Source organism: Ursus maritimus, unplaced genomic scaffold (assembly GCF_017311325.1).
Source record: "Ursus maritimus isolate PB19 unplaced genomic scaffold, ASM1731132v1 scaffold_22, whole genome shotgun sequence".
NCBI lineage: Eukaryota > Metazoa > Chordata > Mammalia > Carnivora > Ursidae > Ursus > Ursus maritimus.
The window spans coordinates 42,772,819-42,794,678 of NW_024424675.1; the positions used below are offsets into that span (position 1 = coordinate 42,772,819).

Here is a 21,860-nt window from a genome sequence, read left to right on the forward strand (position 1 = left end):
TTTTTTTTTTTTTTTTTTTTTGTGTTGTTTTGTTTGTCCCCCTCGAAGGCGGAAAAACCCTCAAGTGCTGGAAAAGGAAGAAGGTTATTTTGATCGTGCCAGAGCCGGGGCGGTTTCTGCTGACTCGCACGGGTCCGCGTCGGGGCGGCTCGGCAGCTGGCCGCGGGCGGGCCTGCAGGGCCCCCAGCAAGGGGCGGGACGCCAGCGCCCAGTCCTGCCGGGGACCCGGGTGGCGACACGGCAGACAGGGCAGCAGCCAGCAGCGCCAGGGCCAAGCCCCGCCAGCCTGCTCCAGCCCACAGCTGCCCACCGGGCCCACAACACCCTGACGCCCGTCCCTAACAAGCAATTAGCCGAGGGCTCCCCCGGGGGCATAGGTTCAAGCTTGGGGCCACTGACTCAGCTCTTCCTCCTCCAGGACAGACACACTGCAGCTGGGGGAGGGGGCGGGGGGCGGGGGTGGGGAAGCAACAGGCAGCATGAGGTGCAGCTGTGTCAAGGGCTCCGGCCCCTCACGCTGGGCCCACCCAAACTCCACCCCTGCGAGGGCCAGCCCTTCCTGCCTCAGTTTCCCTGTGGCTTCCAGCAGGAGAGCAACGCATCCTAGGTGGGAACGTTACTGTTCGCAAAACAGTGGAAGCTTCTCCACACAGAACCCCCCACCCCAGCATCCTCTCCAAAGCCCTGGCCACCCCTTCCTTCCACGCAGGCTCCCCAGGCACCCCCTTCTCATGCCACGCTCCATGTTGGCCCAAATCACCGGGGTTTACCTAGGACACCGCTAATACCTAGTGCGGTTAGTAAGTTGAGTGAAGGGTCCACCAGGGAACATGTGCCAACTTCTGGGCACACTGGCGGTTGTCACAACTGGGAGCACGCCAGGCATCTAGTGGGTGGGGGCCTCCTACAGGGCACAGGATGCCCCACGACGAAGAATGACGGGTCAACAGCGCCAGGGTTGAGAATCCCCGTTCAGGGCTGAGTGTACATTAGGGACACTTTTATCATCCTACCTCATAGGCGAGGAGAGCAAGGTCCAGAGGTCAAGTGACAGACTCTCAGCCCCAGGGCCCTAAGCTGCGGGCTCCTCCCACTCAACCATCGGCTGGAAGACCTCCCATGTGCCCAGGAATTCAACCTGGAGCCTGGGCCTTGGTTCTGGTTCCCAGGGGGGACTGCGTCCCATCTTGCCCTGGAGCGCCCAGGAGGGAGGGTGACCTGGCCAGGGACTTCGGGGAGACTGATCCCGAGTGCTGAGAAGGCTGGGGCCCTGCCCAGCAGGAGATTAGGCAGGCCTGGATGGAAGGACTGGAGGGCTACCCTCACTTTCCTGCCAGGAGGCCGGGCAGCAGGGCCTCGGACCCAGTCACTGTGGCCACACCTCCTGCCTCCCCAGACGGGCTGGTCCAGGGCCTCGGCAGCCTGGTCCAACTCCCTAGGGCAGGGCCCTGTCTGTTAGGGCCCAGGATAAAGCTGCCCATTCAGGGGACACACAGGCTTGCTTTGTGCAACCCCCACGCCCTCCCTCCTCAGAGGGGCCGACAAGTCCCCTCCCCCGGCCCCGTGCACTCTTCACCCCAACCGGGACCACGGTGGTGGGTTCCCCTCTGCCTCCTCCCCCTGCTGTCTCCAGGGGCCCTGCCCACACGGGACTGGAGGAAGGGAGGTGTGTGGCTGGGCTGCCTTTGTCCTGTCCTGGGGGCCCGGCCCGTCTGCCGGTGTCTTCTGGGGCCCGGAAGGGAGCCTCGAGACGGCAGCTGAGGCAGCGGGGCGGCAAGGGGGCGGCAGGCCAGCGGGGGTGAACAAGCCCTCCACAGCTCTCCTGACCCCACCAGGCCGGGCCAAAGGGGCAGGAGAACACATTTCTGGAGAGAATCACCCCCAGGAATGAGCGCAGTGCTAAGAACACGAATGTGCCCACCCCAGGCCCTGGGCCACAACCCCAGGAAAACTTCCAGAAAAAGAGAAGCCATGACTGATTCTGGGCTACATTCTGGAAGCCAAAGGCCTGGGTCTAGGCCCCGAAGAGGAGGGGGACCCTGAGGGTCCCTAAGCTCTGCTACAGCTCCGTCAGGGGTCCAAGGCCCGCCGGGTGTGGGCCTGGGCCTCACCTCCCGGTCCACCCCAGCTCCCCCACGCAGAAGAGGCTGAGGGCACTGGGGGGCTGTGTGTGGACACTCTGAGAGCACTCCCTCCAGGACCATGATTAATGGGGGCCTCCCATCACCCCAGGACAGCAAAACAAGGGAAGCCCAGACCCGCAAGCCAAGAGAGACAGGGCTGAGCAGGGCCGTGCTGGCTCTTCCAGGCCGGGCCCAGGCCCCGCGGCACGGGGGTGTGGGGGCGCTGAGGGGTCCAGAAGAGGCCCCCAGCTCGCAGCTGCTCACACCACCCGTAAGGCAGAGCACACCTCTGGGCTGGGCATGCTGGCCTTGGCCATGGGGAGGGGGGACCCTCTGGTCCTGCCGACAGCACCTCCACGCACTTTCTCACTCAGGGGGCTCCTTCCAGGAGACACCGCGTTTGGGGACAGAACCCGCTTCTCCAGGAAATGCTCCAGGAAAGCACTTGCTGGAGAGGTGGTAAACTGCCGGCCACATGTGCAGCCAGTACCCCCACCCCCACCCCGCCCCCCCAGGCACAGCAATGCAGGCAGGCGGCTGCCTTCTCTCTCCAGGCTTGTGCTGTCTGCTTGGCCCCAAGCGCCCCTCGGGCTGGCATCACCTGCTGGGCCCCGCTGGGCAGCTTGGGCTTTTGCACCCCCAACCCCTGTCTCCCATGCCCAGGCAGGCATCTGGAGCTGAGCGTGAGCCCCCTCTCCCTAGAGGCACTACCCCTTGAAACCCCAGCCACCGAACAGGCCAGCGCCCCAGGCAGGCCAGCCCCACGCAGTCACACCTCCCGATCTCTCCAGAACCCAGAAACCATCTGTGAAGCTCCCTGGCCTTTAGCTGGCAACATATTCAAGAGTTTTAAAAGTGTTTAAAAGCACGGGGCAGGCCGAAGCCTGCAGAGCAGGTGGCTTGGGGATTTCCAGCCACGAGAGGAGCCCGAGTCACTCAGTCGCTAAGGGCCAACGGGGGCCACACTGGTGCCGCCTCAGCTCCTTCATCTGCCCGACCTCCCCTTTACCTGCACAGAGGCCAGGGGCCCAGCACGGAGCACGCAGGGCCGGGTCCGACCACCGGCAGCCCCCTCCCTGGCTTTCAAGTCTCCTGTAACCACAGGAGTCACAGCCAAAGCCAACTCACAGAGGGGGATGGTCCACAGCCCGAACTCAACAGTCACTGGAGCTGTTACCATGATCCCAACAGCGACAACAGCCACAGGGAGCCCGCCTCCCCCGTCTATACGGTGGCAACCGCCACCACTGCCATTTTGCAGACGGGCATACTGAGGGGCAGGGCGGAGGGGCTCCAGAGCACGCACCTAGAGAGAGCCGCGCTGGGTCTTCAACACTGAGCCTCCCAGAGGGTCTTGTTTTACTAAATTCTTGCAGCTCTCCCAAAGCATTCCTTAGTTTCCCCTCCGCACATCCCGCACACCTGTCCCCTGCATCCGTGAGCTCCAAGCTGCGTGACGACCTGGGCACGTGGACCTCCGGGAGCTCCAGTTACAACCTGGCATCAGGGAGATGAAATGAACGTAAGAGCTCAGACGAGGCAGGACACAGTGGGCGCCACTGTCCCCACGTCACAACTTCCGACACCCCTCCATCAGGCTGATGCCCTAGAAACGCTGAGAGTTTTGCCGCGCCGACAACCTGGCCTGGTGCGCCCGACTGGCCTCTGCCCCAGGGTTGGGGGTTGGGAGCAAGTCAGTCCAATAGGGTCACCCCAGGTGACAGCCAGAGGCAAGGCCACGAGGGACTCCGGAGCACGGGTCCTGCTCCTGCTCCGAGGGTCTGGCCGCAACAGGAGCCTTTGGGAGAGAAACCCATTTCCCTCTTTTCGTCCTGGGCGTCAGGCCTGCTTGCTGTGGGGAGGGCGGGGGAGCAGCTCTGCCATTTCTCTTCCTAATTTCCCCCTTGGGGTGGGTGATAGATGCGGCAGGCTCTCGGGGGTGGCCAAGCCCATCTTCCGCATGCAAAGTAAGGTCACTCTAATTTAATTTAGCGTCTTCTTTCCTGGTGAATAATTTCAAATTAACAGGCTCGTCTGCCTCCTCGGAGTGGCCTGACCCTCCCTTTTGTCTTCTCCAGAGACAGACACAGTCACTTTGAGATGTTTGCACGCCCATCTCAGGTCCTCTCCCAGCCGGCCTGACGCCGGGGAGAGGCAGCGTGCGCTCAGCGCCCCCTAAATGCCAGGCACGGCCCCCGTGCTCACGGGCATGGCCTTGGTGAAGCCTCACTGCCGTTCCGTGAAGCGAAGCCTCACTGCCGTTCCGTGAAGCGGACGCTAACATGCTCGCAGCCCGCACCTGCTCTACAGACGAGGAGAAGCAGGCTGACTCAGGAGACGGCTGGCCAGGGCCACCAACCCACAGGCCCAGGACCACGCTCCCAGCCCGTGCCTTCGGGGCCAGGTTCAGCCAGCTGGCCCACACCCCGCCGTCCTGAGCACCACAGCTCCAGGTCAGAAACAGCCCAGGTTCCAGCAAAGGGCTCCCGTGGAAGGGATCTGCTTGCCAGGCGGGGTCGGGACCGCCTAGAGCATCGCCCACCATGCGGTCCACGCAGCCAGCATTTGTGGCAGGTGGTGCCCACCTCCCCAGACCCTCAAAGTGGAGGAAGATCACAGGACAATCAGGAAGTCACACCAGGTGCTCGGGCGGCTCTGGGCACCTCTCCTGGCACTGCATAGAGCTCCTAACAGCTCCCATCTCACCTGCCGCGGCCCCGAGTGCCACGCGCTGGCCAGGACAGGACTTCCTCTCTCAATTCCTATAACAGCCCCCCGGGGGGGCAGCATTGGCCCCGCCACAGGCGAGCAGCCCAGTCGGAGAGCAGTCCCGAATCCAGGCCGAGCCCGATTCTCCTCCCTGTGGTGGAGCCCCCGCCACTGGGGAAGCCACGAGGCTCTCCCAAAATATGGTCTTTAAATTAAAATTCAATTAAAATTAAATAAAATTGTGGCTTCAGAAGGAAGCCAATTATATTAAAAACAGTTATCAAACTCTCAGCCAGACTGGCGATATGGCGAGAGTATATGGAATTATTTTTGTGACACGGGGATAGTATGGCATTAAATATGACCTGGCAGATTTCAATGTGATACGAAATCCGTGGTTTCCACCGGCGACCACGTGGCAGGTGCTGCTGAGGCCTCTGTGGTTTGGAGCCCGTGCTCCTGACCCGGTTAGTTAAGGTACAGATGCAATTCTTTTGCACCCAAGTTGATGGCCCCCCGTTCCTGGCTGATAGAGCCTTGACCAGGAACAAAGCCCAGGAGCCTAGGCTCCAACCCCCATTCGGCCACTTCCCAGCTGTCAATGGGGAGCGGGCCAGGGCAGAACCGGGCTAATACGTGCTATTCACCGTGCACGGGTGTGGATATATGTACAGCACCACGTGAGATCAACACGCTTCTCCTGCACGGGTACCAGGAAGCGAGTAAGTTCTCGGTTAATCATCGGAGTAGCAGTTGGGTGCGGGAGCTCATTCTCTTTCCTCAGCTGGAGAGCTGGGCCAGAGTCCACCTGGCTCCTGCCAGCCCACAGGAGGTTTCCAGACCAGACGACCCCCCCGCCCCTCGCCCCCCTCGTGTCTGCTCCCAGTGGAGGGGCAGCCAGTTTGCTTCCTGGTTAACAAGCAGCCCGTGCAGGCGGCCCTGTCTGGCCTCCCGGCCGCACACCAAGGAATTAGGAATTGGCACTGTCTGAAATTTATGAAAATCTAATCTTGTTAGACCTGCCTGGATGAGACCCACTGGGGCGGGCTTCATTGTCATTCAGCAGAGCCCCAGCCTGCCTGGGGTTCCAGCCACATCATTACTGCCCCCCTCCCCTCACCGACCCCCCCTGCATTTGAATAAGAACCCAGCTCCCTCCCCACCTAGAATGTCAAATAAAATCGAACCAGACGTCAAAGGAATAACTTTCTATCACTCCCGGTGCCACTTCAAACACCCCAACGGTACATTTCTTAGGCTAAGACCATTTATAGGGGGAAAAAAATGAATCTGTCTTTCTTTTGAGGTTTGAGAGGTGGGCAGCAAATCTAGGCCAGTATTCTCATTTTTAAAAACAGACCGAACCACTTACTAAGTGCTGACTCTGTGCCAAGCGCGCAGGGGGGTGCCTGGCATCCGTTAGCTGGACGCGTAGCCTTGTGAGACTGTCCGTCGCCGTCTGGTGGCCTCAAGGAAGAAGTCAACATGCCGGCTAGTGAGGGCGTGGGGGCTGAGGCTCCCTGCACCCCCCACACGGTAAAATCCCGGGATACAGGTCAAGAACATGTTTGGCCCAAAGGTTCCTGGTTTTGAATCCCAGCCTTGCCACTTACTGTGACCCTAGGCGAATCACTCCGTGTCCTCGGCTGGGAGAAAAACAGGGATAACCTCGTCCCTTCTTCCCACGGCTGTGGTGAGAACTCCATCAGCTAATTTGGAGCCAACATTTCCAGTAGGGAACCCTTCGAACCAAGACCTGTAGGCCCCAGGCAACACCTGCCCCCTCTCCTCACACACACGTGGGCTGGGGCTGTCTGAACCCACAGTGGCTGGGGAAGGCTCACCAGCGTGGGACCCCTGCCAGCACTGCAGCTCATGGACGGTAGAAATGGGGAGCACGTCTGCAAAGTGAAACTAACAAGCTCTCAGAACTTTCTAGCGTGAACACTTGACCTGACATTATCAACTTCTGGGCATTCATCTCACATGCATTTCTCCTGCGACTCACTCCCTCGCGCTCACAGCATTCTAACCATGTGTTTTGTAGAAGAACCAAGCAGAGCCCCACCTCAGGGCCTTTGCACGTGCCCTTACTTCTGCCTGGGGAAGATCACTTTTCCCCATGTGCATGCTTGTTCCCTTCCTTACCTCCCAGCCTCTGTTGCAATGTCCCTTCCTCAGGCAGCATCCCTGAGCACCTTGTCTGGGACAGTGATCTGCCCCAACCGCAAGCCCCAGGACCCTATGCCCTGTGCCTGCTGTCCTTTTTGGCACAGGACTACTTTGCAATGCCATCTGTGATCTAGCCATTTACTTCCTGCCTCTCTCTCTACTAGCTCAGTGTCACCCGAGGGGGCTGCTTATTCTGTGTCCCCCGCACTTAGAACTTTCCCGTGATAGTGCACATGAGAACTACGCTGAGTAAATGATCACGTTTGTTCTCGTGGGCACAGATGAGCGTCAAGACGGCCACTGCAGGTTTGCACAGAAGGGCAAAAATCACCGGAAACCACTTAAAACACCCCCCAGAGGGGCTGACACAACCCAGGAAGCCATCGCCCCAGGTCTGTGTATACTGGCACCGACGACGCCCGGATGAGAGAAGGAGAAGCCACTAGATAGAATGAGTCTGTTTCTGTTTAAAAGAGAACATACATATATATTTTAAAATAAAAGTGAATCTTAGGACGCATACGTATGTCTATGGGTGACATCTGTGTCTGCACAGACTGGGGACCAGCAAGCCACCTGCAGAAACGGCCAGGCATGGTTGCCCTGGGGAGGATCCACAGAGGGGGTGAGGAGGGAGTCTAGAGCCGAGTCCTGCACGCCCATCCTGAGACACACCTGGCCGAGGGCAGCCAGACGAGTGAGAGTCAGTGGGTGACAGCGGCGTGCTCTGGAGCCCCGCGGTGGGGGGGAAAGGGGGACAGGGGGACATGCCCAGCAGGGAACGGTGCGCAGGCATGCAGGTGTGCACATGACCAGGGAGGGAGACAGAGAGTCAGCCAGGTAAGGGAAGGCTAGAAGTGGCCTCCAGGCCGAGGGAAAGGTGTGAGGCTGGACCACCTCTCTTGTCCTAGCAATACATATGGCAAAGGACCCCCTCGTCCCTGGAGTGGCCGCCAGTCCAGTCCACATACCCTGCTGTGGGGATGTCTCCTATTCACTGGTAAGGGACCTTGTCCTCGTTTGTGAAGGATCGCTCAGGTTGGGGGGTGAAGAGCCTCTTACGCCCAAGGGGCAGGGCCGTGCAGAGCCTCGTCTGTTTCTGGGGCTTCGCCACACATGCCCTGAGGTCACCTTCTGGGGGCGGCCGCGGAGATGCTGCAGCTGCCCTACGGGTGAGCACAGGGCTGAGAGCACGCGTGAGAACCCCAGGGACAGCAGAACCCCCGACCCACGGCTCCTTCACTCAGAAAAGACAAAGCCGTGCCTTTTATCTTTCTTTGCTATTATCCAAATGGAAAGAACTAATGAGATTTTTTCCTATCGTCACTGACGTCGAACATCTTTAAGCACCCACTGTCAGCAAAATATCAATCACTGTTATTGGCAGGATGGAGTGAGTTCACGGTGAGAGAATGGTGTCTGCCATTGGACGTGCTGGAAGTGCCACGGAAAGTTATTTAAAATAAATCAAATGCGTTTTGCTAATTGAGGAGAACAGGGAGCAAACGGGGAGTGGGTCGCACGGGTGAGTGAGTCTGTCTGCCAGTGGTAGTGGTGACGGCTATCGTCTTCGTGGAGGGCATTTTGGCAATACCTATCCAAATTAAAAATGTGTGCTACCCTGTAACCCAGCAATTTTAACTTCCAGGATTGTATCCAACGGAAACACTCACAGAAGGTCTGAAAGCATGCATGTATGAGGATATCTCTGCAGGGTTGGTTTTTTTTAGAAAAGTAAACAATTGGAGACCACCTAAATCCCCCTAAACAAACTCTAGTACATCACACTACGGGATCCAAAGGCCATTCAAAATACACATAAATCTCCCACAGGCTTTCTCAACCTTGGCATTGCTGTCATCTTGCGCTGGATAATTCTCTGCTGTGGGGGCCGTCCTGGGCATCAGAGGGTGTTAGCAGCACCCCTGTGCTCTACACACTGGATGCAAGTAACACCATCACCCCTAAGTTGTGACAACTAAAAATGTCTCCAGATGTCACCCAATGTCCCCTGGGAGGTGGGGGCAGAGGCAGAAAACTGGCTGAAAACTCCTGGTCCAAGTATGATGTTGGAGAGATGTTAGCAACTATTCTCGAGCAGAAATAAGGGAACGGAGCCACATATATGATCTGGACCCATTTTCATAGCAAAAATGAGGATAATCATCAAATTGTTGAACACAAGTACTTCTAGAAGAAGGACACCATGCTTTTTACTTCCTGTGTTTCTATACTGTTTGCGTTTTGTGGCAAACGTCGATCATTTTAATTCTTAAAATCCGAACGCACGAAAACAATTCAGGCACACGTGTGCTTGTGTGCGTGTGTTTCCGAGTGTGGCTGACAATGCCACTCAGGCTTGTCCTCGTCCTTGCCCTCACCCCGCGGGAGGCACCGTGGGCTCCCTGAAAACCAGCAGATATTTCTCTCAATTCACCAATTTTCAAGAGCCTGGTGTTTCCCAACGGGAGCCGGGATGGCAGCCCCAGGAGAGGGCAAGGAAGCCCAGGCTCCCTTTCCAAGCCTCTCGGACAAAAAGCGCCACTCTGGACCGGGGGCCACAATGCGAATAGTTTATGTGGCCACTTGTCAACGGCTCCTCGGTCACTCCGGCCACGTGCCAGAGAGCCTCCGAGGGTCGGCCAGGGCCGGCTCCACTAGACGTGGTCTCAGGGCTGACCCAGGTGGCCCCCTCCTTGCAAGACAGAGAGGGGCCAGCTATTCAGGTCTCACCCAAGGCAAGGGCAGGGGGGTAGCCTAATGACCAAGGTCAAGCCCAGCCCCGGCTGCCCCAGTGCAACTTCCACACCCTACCACTATGCCAAGTCCAGGCACTGTCCTGTGGGACTCCCAGCTCTAAGGACAGAGTGCCCCCAACTGGTTTCTCCCTAGCGTCCGGGCCACCACGGTTCTCAGGCAGCAAAGAATCTAGAAGCCAAGCTTTAAGGAGCCCGGGACCTCCAGAGCCGAGCACGGGCTCCGAGTGTAGACCTGGCTGCAACATGCACCTCTCCGGGCTCTTTCCTCCGCCTTCAGCCCTCGCTGCCATCTGGGACCTCATTCCTGGACCGAACCTGGGAACTGAATTCCCCAGAAAAATGGCTCCCAGGGCGCCAGGCCCCTAGCAAACCCTGCGGTGCTCGACAGCTTCCCAAATCCTCAGTCTGGATCAGAAGGGGGCCTCAGACTATGGACTGAATGTCTGTGCCCGTCCTCCTCCCCCCATTCCTATGTCCTTGCCTTAACTCCCAGTGTGGCTATATTTGGAGATGGTTCTCGAACGAAGGAAGGTTACAGGAAGTTGTGAGGGTGGGGCCCCGAGTTTACAGGATTAGTGTCCTTGTAAGAAGAGACCCCAGAGAGCTCACCTACTCTCCCTCTGCACTCACACGAGGAGGCCATGTGAAGACACGTGGGAAGTGGCCGCCTTCCAGCCGGGAAGAGAGCTCTCCCCAGAAACTGAATTTGCCAGCTCCTTGAACTTGGACTTCTCGCCTCCAGGATGGAAAGAAAATAAATTTCGTTCTTTAAGCCCCAGACTGTGGTTATTTTGTCAGAGCAACTGCGGCTGACCGCGACACCAGCTACAGCTGAGTGGAGGGAATTCAGCCCACAGCTGTGGGGGGCACCTGTCCAAGGGGGGGGAAGGACTGAGGAAGACACCGTCCCTCACGCACCCCTTCAGGACAGGACAGCCAGCAGCCGGGCCTCCATCTCCGCGCAGGACATCTGGGGCTTTTCCCGTTCATTCACTCAAGCAGCACGTCCTTCCTGTGCCCCACCACGTGCCAGGCCCACCCCGGAGCTGAGCTGTTCCAGGCAGTTGGCACCTGAAATCCTACCGTGATTTGTCCTTTCTGCGGCCAAACAATTCGAACCCGTGCTCCCAGAAACCTGGCTGGATTTCTGTGGGACAGACGGATGATGATCTGAAAATCTCCTGAAGCCCTTCTAACCAGGAAGGAACAGCAGCACGGTGCGCACCTGCCGCGTCTCCGGCCCAGTGGCCTGGTCTCTGGGGCTCATACCCCTTCCCGCAGCTCTCCGGAACAGCCCTGGTCCCATGTCCCCCTGTGCTGAGGACAAGGGATCTGAGGCTGGGAGAGGCAGAACGACATGCCCAGCTCGCCCACACAGCTTTACGTGGCAGGGCCCGGGACACTGAAGCCTGGCGTCCTCACCACTGGTCTCTTGTCAGAGCGGACAAGAAGTTCAGTGCGAGCCCCAACCGCAAGCCACCGCCTCCTGGCAGCCCCGTGGGCTAGAGCTGCGATGGGCCCTTCGCTTCCTCTGGCGTCCGCTCATCTCTGGGAAGCAGCAGCTACCGGCCGAGGCCGGAGTCCGCCAGAAGCCAGGCTGGGCTGGAAGGCCGCCCTGCCATCACCCGAGTGCTAACCTGCTGGTCGCTGGAAGGACCCGGGCACAGGACGAGGCATTCCTTGATGCCAGAGCGTTTCACCGCCTGGCGGGGAGGTTCTAGGAAACAAAGCTGGACGCAATGCCAGTGGGCCGCTGCACGGACCATCCGGCTGGGCAGGGCTGGAGCCTGAGAGGAGCTTGCGGGGGGAGAGTGACGTCACCCCTGTAGGGCCACCCCACCTTCCACCCCGCCCCAAGCAGGTGGGAAAGCGAATGTCAGTCCCTGCTTTTCTCTGGGGGTCTGGGAGGCTGGGTGTCTGAGAGTGTCCGTGGATCTGTCTCCCATCTACGATCATCTATGTGCTTGTGTCTCAGGGTGTTTGTGTTTCTGGGTGTTCCCCGTGTGTGTGTGTGTGTGTGTGTGTGTGCGCGCGCGCGCGCGTGCGTGCGGGGGGGGGAGGGAGGGAGACTGTGTGGGGTCTATATCTGCCAAATCTCTGTGTGACTCTGTACGAGCTCTTCCTTTCTTTTTCAGGCGACAGTCAAAACACATTCCCAGCGGGCAGTTACAAGCCTCCCAGACACCAGCCGCATCTTCCGGTCCCCACCCCACAGGCAAGGCGATCCCAGCCTTCTGTATCATTTCCTTTAGAAACAGCATCTTCCAGAAGCAGAAAAACCCCAATGGCTGGAAAAACCAAGGTTCTGACCGAGGAGCTCACGGAGCACCTTTCCTGCCCTCCAAGATGGGGACGTGGCAAAGCCGTGGGAGACGAGGGTCCCAGCTCCGGATTCAAATCCAGACATTGCCACATCCTGTATGGGTGACCTCAAGCGTCATAAAGATGGGTAATAATGAGTAACTTGCCAGGCTTGCTGAGATTAGCGGAGCTGGTAGGGGTACACGAGTTCTCTCAACGCTAGCTGGTACCCAGCAAGAGCATAATAAATGGTGGCCATCAATAGATTAAAAAGCAGGCGACTCACCGACCAGGCAAGGCATGAGGGGTACGAAGATGTCAGTACTCATTTATTAAATGATCTGGAGTGGCTGATACTGAGCACGTAAATTCAATTTGCATGATGACAGCTAGTGTGGAGACAGGGAGAAGAGAAACAAGAAAAATCCACTGGAAGACAGACCTACATGGCAGCCCAAGGTCTGGCTGCAGGCACCCAAGGTGGGCGGCTGGCTGGGGGTCCTGGCCTCGCAGGGCAGAGCTGGGGGGGACACCCAGGGGTCATCCCTCAAGACCGAAGGGTTTGCCTACGTGTCCTCCCCATATCCCCACTTCCTCCATGGCACATGGACTCCCCACCCCCAGTCTATTCTGCACCCAGCAGCCAGAACAATTTTTTAAAACATCGACTGACTCACTGACTCACGCTCAGATTAAAACCCTATGAGGCCTGCTCAACCTCCTTTCTGTGCCTCCCTCCTCCTTCCCTTGTTCACCATACTCCAGCCATACTGGCCTCTTTCCTGTTCCCGCCCCAGGACCTTTGCACATGCCGTTTTGTCCTGGGATCTTTGCATGGCCTTCCCTGTTACCATGTCAAGGAGGCCTCCCAGTTGCCCCATCCCAAATACACTATATCTCTCACCTCTGCATCCCGATGGCCTGTGCCAGCCATGAGAGGCAACTCAGTGCACTGACAGGGGCCTGGATTTTCCTGCCTCTGTCTCATTCTGGCTCTCTATGCCTCTGCTTCTTTACCTGCACCATGGGGCAAATGACAGCCCCAACACACTGGCCTGTTCGAGGATCGTAAAGTACCCAGAGAGCCCATGGCATGTAAGGAAGCACTGTGTGCATGTTGGCTACTATGAGTGACTACCTCCTTTAGGAATGTGCCCACCCGCTGACTGCTGATTTCAACTCACCAGCAAGAGAGCTCCATGAGAAGCCCTGTTCTCGCAGTATGCCCGGTGCCTGACACCCTGCTGGCCCGGTGCCCGGCCCACAGCGACAACCGCAGCAGGAAGGCATGCACGTCAAGGTCCTCTCCCCAGAGGACACACGGGTGTCGATGGAAAGTGAAGGCGCAACTACCAATGACCCAGCTGCACTCCTGGGCTTCGGTTCCAGAGAAAGGGAGACTTGCACTGGCTTGAGGACCTGTGCGTGAGTGTTCACAGACGCCGCGTCCGTACCAGCCCCCAGCTGCGAGCAACCCAACAGCTCTTCCACAGGGGAATGCTGAAACTCGCGGTGGTGCGTCCTCCTCACAGGACGCTGTCTGCCAAGGAAAGGAGCGGACTGTCGATCCACAGAACCACCTGGATGGATCTTCAGAGAACTACTGAGCGAAGAAAGGCCACACACTGTGTGGTTCCATTTATATAACATTTTCAAATCACAAAATTATAGAGACGAACAGATGACGGGCTGCCACCAGGGGTTAGAGAAGGAACGGGTGGGAGGCGGACATGGCCACAAAGGGAGGAAGGAGGGGGGTCCTCGTAATGGGACTGTTTCATGTCTGGACAGTGGTGGGCTCCCACTAACCTGCACACGAGACAAAACTGCAGAGCTTGACACACACAGACACACGCACATGTGTACACAAAAACACACACTCGCTCAAATGAGCGCCTGTCAGCTACGGACGCGTGAGTGAGGTTGATGGCTTGTACCCAATGTTGGTCTGTGGGCTGTGATATGGTACCATAGCTCCCTAAGGCATTACCACCGGGGAAGCTGCGTGCCTCGTACATGAGCTCTCTCTAGGTTAGTTCCTGCAAATGCTGCAAACCCACAACTGCATCAAAATAAAAAAGTTTTCTTAAAAAGGAAAAGTCCGGGAGGGTGGGGGGACCCTGTCCCTTGGGGCGCTAGGATTGCCCTGGTAGAGGGCAAGGCCGGCAGCCCCAAGGGATCCCCAGGGCGCGGCCAGGGGGGGCAAAAGCCAGAACAGAAGCCGCCTCCCCTCTCCCGGCCTCCCTCCCACCTCCCGCTCACAGCATCTGCCATCTGGCTGCTGTAGCCAGCCAAACGAAACCATCTCTCGGCTGTCAGCTTTCGACTTGCAGGTCTGGCTCCCAGGTTTGAAGATGAAATTCTAAACATGCCATTTAAAATTTAGAAACGAAGAAAGAAGAATTTAAGTAACTTCTAAGCATTGGCTGCCAGTGGCCTCCCCCCAGCAAAGGGCAAAGAAACTCCAGCTTCTTTCCCAAAGGGAGGGAGAGCAGCTTCGGTTCCCCCAATGTAAAATGTCACCGCACCCCCAACATAATCAAATATCCCCAACACAATGTCTCAGCGGGTCACTGCGTTCCCAAGGTAGAGGACCAACGCATGGCCAGCAACAGCGACCGCTGCCAGTGGTGTCCTCAGATGCAAAAGAGTCAGGAGCTGCAGGGACCTTCCAACCACATGGGCACCTCCGAAGACACCTGAGTGTCCTTTTGAAGACCACTCACCTGTCTTCTCAGGAAACCTGAACTGAGCTGGAGTTGGTCTGCCAGGAACGCGAGTCCCTCCACATCTGAGATGGGGCCACGTCAACCTGTGCTTGCTGGTTAGAAGCAAATGTCGGGCCCCACGGGGCTCTCGCTGCCTGGGGAGACCGAGGCTGGGCTGGTAAAGGTGCAAACGGGCACCAACTACTCCCAGCGCTAGGCAGAGAATACGAGAGGGTGGTGAGTGGAGGGCCCGGGAAGGACGGTCCCTTGGACGGGGTGTTGCGACGACCTCTCTCAGAGCCGACAGCGGAGGAGAGCTGGGGGGGGAACACGCCTGGCTGAAGAATGACCAGTGCAAATGCCCCGGGTAAGAACGTGTGTCACATTCAGGGGCAAGAGGACAGACGGACTGCGGCTGTGAGGAGGAGCCAGCTGCTGGGGGTCTGCCAGACCTGCCCGAGACTCCCGGGCGGTGGCTGTGTGGGCCTATCTGAGCAGAGGCTGCACAGAAAGCGTGAGTTTGAAAATGATTCGGGGACCACTGCCCAATGTGATGTTCCACACAAGGCCACATTGTCAGAGCTGTCGTGGAAGTTCCATGAACGCGGCGCACTGAGCCCCACGTCCCTCACGTCCAACACACTGAATCAGCATCTTCCCGGGGTGGGTCCCCGACCTGCAGGATTCCGTATTTATTACAAGCCCCCGGCTTCGGATCGACCCATCTCTGCCAGGCCTTCCCTCCTTTGGCAGACGGGCCACTTGTTCAAGTAAACTCTTAGCTGAAGTCCCGGGCGTAAAAGCAACCTCTGGGGCCTCGTATTTACCTGAGTACGGTGCAAGAGAGAGGAAGAGGGTGGACGCCTGGCACCTTGACTAGTTCAGAGACACACGAAGCAGTCTCTGGGGGAGGCAGCGGCTTGGAAGCGCCCACCGTGGGTCACATGCAAAAACAATGACGCAGAGAGGAGAACGAGCTACCCTGGCAAGGCCAGGAGCAGGCACAGCCTCCCAGCGTTCTGGGCGCGGGCCGGCTCTGGCGCACCTGTGCACCAGGGCCCTGCCTGTCTTCGAAAGGCGGTTCTAGGAGGCAGCGTGGAGCCCGGCTCGCACCCCCTGTGAGCCCCAGGCAGCTGGTCGGAGGCGTGGACAGAGGGACTTCTGTTCATCAGACCAGAAGCGGGGAGTTTCAGCCACCGTGGCTTCGCAGGGCTCCACGAACAGCTTTTGGTGCATTCTATTACCCAAGGCTCCCGACCAGCCGCGGTGGGGAGTCCTGTCATCCCCTGGATTTGACAGATGAAGAGCCACTGGGCCTGCCCACGTTTGCTCAGTGACCTCAAGGGCAGGCCCTGAGACGTTGGTGGTTGTCCCCACTGGGAGGGGTGCTACTGGCATCTAGTGGGGCCAGGGGCCAGGGATGCTGCCAAATGTCCCATGGTGCCTGGGACGCCCCACGGGACAGAAGGACCCTGCCCAAATGTCAACAGTGCTGAGACTAAGTAGGGCAGCAGGGGAGCCTGAAAGCGCAGTGCCCGGCGCACGCTACCTGCTCAGGAAGCACCATCAGGCCCCCAGAGATTCCGAAGTCGGCCCCAGTCCAGAGACGGCGGCAAAGACTGGTCTGAAGAACATTAACACACCCCAGTTCAAAAACTGGATCTGAAAGCACAAAATCTGGGTGGCTGGAGCTGCCACGGCAAGCCCCATCACAGAAGAGCACCTGTGCCAGGCACACAGTAGGCGCTTCATAAATGCTTATGAAAAGAGTATGAGTGAGCGAGGAGGAACAGCAGCCCCTGTGCCCACGCGTGCCTTGTGCACAGGCCCCTCCCTGGAGGAAGAAGAAAACGAACCATCTGTGGGGTTCCGATCAATGACAAAGGAGGGGGGAAGGGTTTCTGAAATGGGAGGGTCCACCTGCAGGAAAACCTGGCTTTGCGACAACCCCCAGCTGCTCCCTTCGGTGCAGAGGGCAGTCACTATCCGAGAGCCCGTTCACCCAAATACGCAGGAGGCTGGAAGCTCAGGGGCTCCAAGGGACCAAGAGCCTCAGTCTCCAGGGAGAGCTGCAGGGGTCCCCAAGGAGTCCCCGAACGGCAATGCTCTGACCGGCTGGGGACCTCTGCGGGGTTATGTCCACTGCCGGCTCTCCAGCTGAAAGGCTTCCCGCCAGCCCTGTTCCTGGGACCCGTCGTCCACACCAGGCGCTACTGCAGACGGGCCCACGACACGGGCTGCCACTGTTCAGTCATCCCCGCCCAGGTGCCAGCGGGCACAGAGATACACGTGTTTCCAACTTCCCAGCGCACGCCATCCACTACAGGTGAACCACCACGGAGGGTAATGAGAAACCGTAGGGTCCAGAAGTCGTTGCTGCCACTGAGATCCCCCAGGCCCTGCAAACCAGCGACCTGCCCCAGACCCCGAGGGACCCCAGTCCCCAGCATGGGCCTCCTTCCTGCCGGGGCAATAAAGGGTCGTGTGCAAACTGCCCTGAGCCCCCAAACCCCACTCGTACAATCTGCAGGTGAAAATGAGAGAGAAGCGATCCAAGGTTTTCTTGTTCTGAGCTACGATGACAAGAAGGGTGGTCCCAGCAACCAGAAGTGAAAGAGCCCTCCCAGACCTTTCACCTTCTTTTCTTTAAGTTTTATTCTCAGATAACTGTAGATTTACATAAGTTGTAAGAAACTGTATAGGAAGATCTCCAAACACCCTGTACCCGTTCCCCAGTGGTAGCATCTTGCATAACTGTATCATTTGTGGCTGTCCCAGAAACTTCCACACTGTTTAATCAACTGCTGTTTTACAGATGGGGGGACTGAAGTCTGGGCAGCACTTCCGCCAGGTACCGCAGCCGCAGAGCCGCGCCCCTCTCTGCAATCCTCCTCCCCAGAGCCTCCCACTGTTTGCATCCCACCCCTCAAGTCCTGGGTACGTGTCAGCCCCCGAGAGCCTTTGGAACCACAACCCCCTGCACTGCATTTACCCCCGGGCATGCAGACGTGACCCCGTTTTTCCTCCTCCCTGGCACTACCAGCATCTGAAACCACATTTCTGTCCTCTCCCCAGTAGAGTCTGAGCTCCATGAAGGCCAGGATCTCCACCCGCCCCCAGCTCCTCCAGTCGTGAAGGAGCTCCACTATCTGACGGTAACGGCCTCTTCCCTGCACCCTCTTCCCTGCACGGGCCGGCCCTCTGTCCTGACAGATAACCGGCACATTCATGTTTCCGCAGCCACATTTCGCTGCAGGTAACAACAGCCGTGCTCGGGGATGAAGGCTCGAGAAGAATGTGGACAGCCCGAGTCATTTCTGGTCCCTGCCTCCAAGGCAGGGGACCACTTCCACCATCAATTCACCGCATGGCTTCGGGCAAGCCGCTGCTCTCCGAGCCTCAGTGTTCTCATCTGTAAAACGGGGGCGGGGGGGAATGACCCCCCAAATTCCCTTGCAAACCAAAGCACAAGCTCCCCATCGACTGGGGACCCGGGTCCTGGGTCTTCCCGTAGTATCGGAGAAGCCAGCTGCTTGTCTTGGGGGGGGGCCCTCCAAGTGCAGCCACCAACTGCCCCCCTAACAAATGATGGGACACAGAGCCCCTCAGTCAACAGCCCCCACACTCAGAAGACGAGAGGACCCACGGATGAGGTGAAGCACAGCTGCTCTGACCGGCCGGGACCCCCTACTTCTCCCTTTTAAAAATTCAAACAAAAAACCCAAAACCCACAAATCCTTGCTAGGGCACCTACTATGGAGAGCCCGTGGTCCCAGGCCCAGCTGCCGGCAGAAACGAGCTCACCCTGGAGGAAAGAAAGTTCAACTGGCGAGCTAGGAATATTTCTGCTAAATGCTGCTAGGAGTGGGCTTTCTGCATGAGCGGGCCCCACTGAAAGGGAAGGCGGCTCACCAGATTTGTTTCGAATTATGAAAATAGATGCTGTCTCCCCACCACATCTGTTTTACCTGACAAATGAGCAGCAGTTCGCTGCCTAAACACAGCAGCGCACCAAGGCCGCCTTGCAACCCCGGCCTCTCCAACTCTTCAGACAAGGGAAGAATAAGGCCAGGCCTCCCAGATCCGAGCTCTGAAAAGTACACTTTAAAATCTCATCTCTCAAGCTGCGGGCTTGTGGGGTGTCCGGGCCACGCATAGGCTTCAGCGGGCTTGCAGGTGCCCGTCTCCCTGTGTGCACTGAAGCTGCTTGTTTTGAGGGGAAGGGGATCTTCTGCTGTTCTTTAAAAAGACTGGGAGACAGGATCAGTTATGTAAAAATGCAAAAATAAAAAAAAAGGCCCCCAAAACTCAAGCCGAGAGTGCATTCCTAACGTGCAGAGAAAGGACAATTTTTGGAGGGTAGTATCAAGGCGGTGCCCCTCATCTCTATGCCGCGCGGGCTTGGTGACTGGGTTAATATAATCATTTTCCTTTAATTATCCCAAGACAGACCCAGTTCCAGTGCAGACGCATCTGCCAGCCGCCAACAGGATACTGAAGAGCCCATCCTTCTGGAAGCCCTTTCTTGCGGGGGCACCTCGTGGAGGGAGCGGGGCCAGCGGTGTGTCCGCATGCGTGACAAACTTGGTGACGCTGTTTTGGTCTCTCTCTCCTAAAGAACGGCTCCTTTTTCTTCATTTTGGATTTTTCTCCTTAAAGATGGACAGTATGGCACTGGGGGAGTAGAAGGAAACCTCAGTATAACTCAGAACGTGACACACTCAGCCACCCGACCTCTGCCTTCCAGGGGAAGGGGAATTACAGGTTTTCAGGCGGAAAACGAGGAGGAGCCCACAGCTCACAGTGTCTCCCTGCACCTCATTGTTGAGCTGCCCAAACAAAGCCGGTAACAGTAACAGACTCATGCAGGCCCAACAGGAATAGCAGCATAGACACTGATCTTGCTTGCAGGTTCCGTCTGTCTGGGGAGGGGAAATTAAAGAAATAAAAGGATCGGGCCAAGCAGCCCAGCACGTTGAGACATATTTTCTCCATGTCCTATCTCCTGCAGATGAAATGCCAATCCCTCCCCCCCCCCAAGGAAGCAGATTGATACCCTGGATTTGCCTGGCCTGGCAGAAATGAGATGCAGTTTCAGGATCCCAGGAGACATCTGGTCGGCTGCCTGCCCCTGACCCTCTCCCCACCTTTTGTGCCCCCTACCACGTAAAACCCCGAGGCAGACTGATGACTGCTGGGCCAAGGGTGGAAATTTATGGCTCTGCAGCCGGGTCAACAGCAATGACAATAGTTTTCAGGGGCTTGGGGGGGAGGTCTGCTGGCGGGGGCGGGGGGCACACCAGTCTCTGCCTCTCCATCCTGCAGCCCCCACTTGAGAAGGGCGCTCTGGTGTCTGCCCCCTCCCAGTGGCCCTAACATATAACCGGACTGTAACTCAACTCGATTTCCTAAATCCACTGGCTTTGTGGCCTCCTCCAGGGGAGCGAGTTGAGAAGCCTCCCCCACACATCACAGAGTCCGGAGAAAGCCCAAAGTGGCCCACTTTCCCGGTGGCAGGCAGGACAATGCCATTCGCAGATTCAGCGCGGGAGGAGAGAGGGGGGGGGGGGGGGGGGGGGGCGGCAGGCCCTGCGCCCCCACTGCCCTGCCCCCTTTCACCCCACAACAATCACCTAGTCGCTATGGCAACGAGGTTAATTAATGCATCTGTTTGGTGTAACTACCACGACGGACCCATTCAAGGTGCCCTGATCCTTCCGTCCTTCAAAGGCCAACCTCTGGTGTTTTATTTTATTTGTCTATGTGTGCCACCAAAAAAAAAAAAAAAGAAAGAAAAAAAGAAAAAAAAGAGAAAAGAAAAGAAAGAAAAAATGCAGAAGTGGTAAGAAGTGGAGAAAGTTGTGGGAAGGGGTCCAGGGGGCTTCTGCCCACCGGCATAGGGGAGGATGCCTGGAATGTCACTTTCTCTCTTTTTGTTGGTGATGGTATAAAATTAGCACAGTCAAGTAAATGTGTTATAAACACAAAGACGCTGCTGGGAGGCAAAGTGCCTTCATTTCAGGGAGGGAAGAATCGCCCCGGAGAACAGTTTAGGGAAGGGGGCGGGCGGTCAAATGGTTGGAGGGGGTGGCGGCCGCAACCTTCCCACTTAGTGTCCCGTAACCAGAGGGAAAAGCCATTTCCCTGCGAACGCGCATCTGCAGGGCGTCTAGACAGTCATAAAGAGCACAATTAAAGAAAGAAAAAAAAAGCTGCAAGCTGCGGTCACCCCGCGTCTCCTCCTCGCCAGGGCAGCGGCTGCAACCCGCGCGAACTGCCCCAACAGGCGAAAAAATTATATAAAACAAGAAAAGCCAGTGTGGGCTAGGGGGAGGCTGGGGCAGTCGGGGCCGAAAACAGTTTATGAGCAAGTGTTTTGAAATTCTGCTTTAAATAAGCCGGTAAATGAATTCAACCTTGTCAGATCTCTCTCCCTCACGCAGACCAAATATCCCGCTGGCGTGCTGTCTAGACACAGATAACAAAGGACTTTTTACAGCGCCCAGAGACGCGCTGACAATGTAGGCAGTTAAAGATGCAGTCCTGCTTTCTCCGTCTAAAACGATTTGTCAGATGGACTCGAATGAAAATGCTAAGTTATCGGTCTGGTTTGGGGTCTGCCGGTGGACGGGGCCGGGTGGGGGGATGTCAAGGGGCTGGCTGCTCTGGAGAAGCCGAAAACTAATCCTCTCTGATTGGGCTACACTCCAGGCTGCTCCAGGGCTGTACGTGGCTGGCCGGCAAATCATCTCGCTCTTGTTCTAAGAAGCCGACCGCTGGCGTGTTCCCGACCCTCCGTGTGGGCGGCTTCTCTGCAGTGCTGTTCACTTCACAGGGGTGGCAAAGGGTTAAATGAAAATGCATGGCGGGGGGGCAAGAGCTTGAGTCCCCCTGCCTCCGGGGGCGCTGAGAAGAATACACGGGAGAGCAGAAATTGGGTGTCACCTCCAACTTTGGGTTTTGCGGGAGGCTCTGGCCCCTGCTTTGAAAGGGCTGCGGCAAAATGGGGCCATGCATGCTTCTCCCTTCCCAGGAAAGGACAAGGTCGGGGTGGGCTGGCTTCAGGGAGCATCCCTGGGACGCACTCA

General features: G+C 57.5%; 1 protein-coding gene across 3 annotated transcripts in view; it reads right to left on the reverse strand.

The window, feature by feature from the left end:
* Nucleotides 1–21,860, reverse strand: part of PMEPA1 (prostate transmembrane protein, androgen induced 1) — a 56,726-nt gene that overhangs the window by 11,862 nt on the left and 23,004 nt on the right. The gene's annotated exons all lie outside the window — the stretch shown is intronic.